This window comes from Eptatretus burgeri, chromosome 3 (genome assembly GCF_056783735.1).
Source record: "Eptatretus burgeri isolate ZD-2024b chromosome 3, Ebu_testis_v1, whole genome shotgun sequence".
Lineage (NCBI taxonomy): Eukaryota > Metazoa > Chordata > Myxini > Myxiniformes > Myxinidae > Eptatretus > Eptatretus burgeri.
Window position 1 is genome coordinate 124,310,603 of NC_140963.1, and position 2,819 is coordinate 124,313,421.

At 42.9% G+C, this 2,819-nt stretch overlaps 1 pseudogene; it reads right to left on the minus strand.

The window, feature by feature from the left end:
- Positions 1-70: 70 nt before the first annotated feature.
- Positions 71-2,329, minus strand: LOC147030908 (uncharacterized; annotated as a pseudogene).
- Between the last annotated feature and the right edge of the window lie 490 nt (positions 2,330-2,819).

Consider the following 2,819-nt stretch of genomic DNA (forward strand, 5'->3'; position numbering starts at 1 on the left):
TAATCACATGTTGTGATGGATAACAAATAACATTTAATAAATCAACATGTATAACATGATGAATAACAAATCAACCATCTTGTTCACTTCCATTTTGTTCACAGTTTCCGCTACACCGGCACAGTGATGTGCACTTCAATGCTGCTTTTACGCATTTACAGTGTCCGACGCATCTATTTTGGCACCCACACTTCAGTAGTTCTGAGCACGAGGCCGCAGCCTCTGGTAGTACTGTCCAACTAGGCTCCCATTTGAGTGTCGGACTTCTTCTCCACCCCCAGGAACTTGGCGATGGAACATCTGGTGACCGCACGTGCATCTGTCCCCATACAAATCCAGCCTGGTGTACTGCACGTTTGGTGTGTTCGAATAGGGCAGCTTCAGTTGGTGGAATCGCATCTATTGGTCTGCTTTTTGCGGTGAACATGTACTTTCTGGCTAAATCTACACTGACTTCTGAGGACGTTTTATCATACAACAAGGTCACAAACTTCTCAAATGGTGCCATCTTCGTTTCGTCAAACTCATTAGGAGAGGCCATATCGTGAGCGAATACCGGTATAATTTCTGGAAGTGCTTTCCACAACTGGAACGCCGTCTTTTTTCCCTCTACCAGCAAACGAAGATGTCGTGTCACACCCCGTAAAGGCGTGAAACATTGGCAGAGCTCTAGATCGCTCCTCTCCCATTTCCTTTGCAATTTGGTGAGCAGGAATATATCGCAGATTCTTTCCAACGCCGAATGCCAACCATATTTCAGCGTCTGTCGCGAATGAAGCAGAATACACTGCCAGAATCAGCACATCAGTATCAACAGTTCGAATCATCACTTTCCGGTGGCCTTTCTCGAGTGCATCTGCGACATGGAGAAACATTCTGGTGTCGGCTTCTTCCTGTGGACAAGGTGACAGTGATGAAACATCCCGATTGATGTTACTTACACGAAAGAACATTCTGTTTGCAGGTCAGAATCACTTCTTTCTCTGAGTAAAATTCTCTGCGACCAAAAACGTAAAAACCTTCGACATGCATCATTACCGTGACAATATATGTTAGGCACGTGTTATTCATCACTCAATATCCAATATATGTATATATATATATATATATATATATATATATATATATATATATATATATATATATATATATATATATATATATGTTGTTGTTCGTCTTTCGGCTGCTCCCGTTAGGGGTCGCCACAGCGGATCATCCGTTATGATCCGCATACCGATTTGGCACAGGTTTTACGCCGGATGCCCTTCCTGACGCGACCCTGGTCGCCTCTGACGACACAGGGATAAGGATTGGGTTTCGCCATGATTCCGGGCTGCCCTTCACCCTCTCATAGCGCGGCCCAGTGCAGAGCTCCCGTCTTCAAGCGATCCTCCAACCCAAGCCTCCGAGTAGCCGGATTGCAGGCGCACGCCACTACGCCCGGTCTATAGAATATATATATATATATATATATATATATATATATATATATATATATATATATATATATATATATATATATATATATATATATATATATATTTATATATATATATATATATATATATATATATATATATATATATATATACACATATACACATATACACACACACACACACACACACACACACACACATACATACATACATACACAGTGTTATGTTTATAATTTTCATGTAGCTGTCCATTACCTGAATATCCAGGAATTCAAAGAGCTCAGATTTGTTCTCGGATACACGGAGAAATTCTTGCCAGTTTCCTGGAACTTTGCTTGTGGGTGCCACACGTCTTCGAACCCCCTTGCCGCGTCTTTCTCGTGTTGATGACTTGAGACTGTCATCAATGTCTACATCCCAGACAACGTCGAAGCATGTTACATACGTGAGATGCGACCGTATGCAAGGAAAAAAATACACTCTGCATACTCAAGGAACGTCATCGGTCCAACAGGCTTCAGCATGCAGACAATTGCCGAGCCATCGAGAACCAGGACATCAACGGAAGGAATGTCTCTAAGGGAGTCGCTCATCTCCTCCAGACAACGAACAAATTCGGATTTTGTACCGAGGCGAAGGTCTCCAAACTGTGATAATGACGGTGGGTTAGCATAATTTTCTTGTCTGAAGAAATTGTCCCAAGTCACCATCTCTGGTCTGTCATGCAATAAATAATCGAGAGAATAGAGCACAGTCGTTCTTGAGAGATGATACTAGTGGTGATGACCTCGAAGAATTCCTCACCGGTGGGTTTCCGAAAAGCGGTAGTTTGTTCTTTGTGATGGGTTCCGTTAGGGTTTTGGTTGTCTGAATTAGTCGCTCTTCTCTGAATTTGTGGTATTGCTGTTTGCCAAGATCCTCAATTTTAGTAATGCTTTCAGATACTTTAGGGTCAGCAACATCCTTGGTATTGAGGACAAGCACTTCTGTTGTTTCTTCTGTGAATGGATTTCCCGTAGTTTCAAAGGTCGTGACTAGTGCATTCACGTCTCGTGCATATGATGTTTGTGAGGATAGCGTGTGCTCGTGATGTTTTTGCTGCACTTCTCGTTTCCGCGAAGGCAGGCAGTTTGTGCCAAACTCGGTTATCGCCCTTGCTATTTCTGGTCCCGCTACCGTCCATCTCAGCATGGCTTTTGGATTTAACATCAGATCAGTAGCTCCACCGATGCCTTTGACGATAGCATTATTTTGTTCGTGAGCATGGTCGATTGATATTGCAGAGAACGGCCTGCTCGACTTGCACACCACAAACTTTCTTTGTGAGAACTGTTCTGCTACGTCGAGAAGTCATGCTTCTAGCGTTGACATATCGCGTAT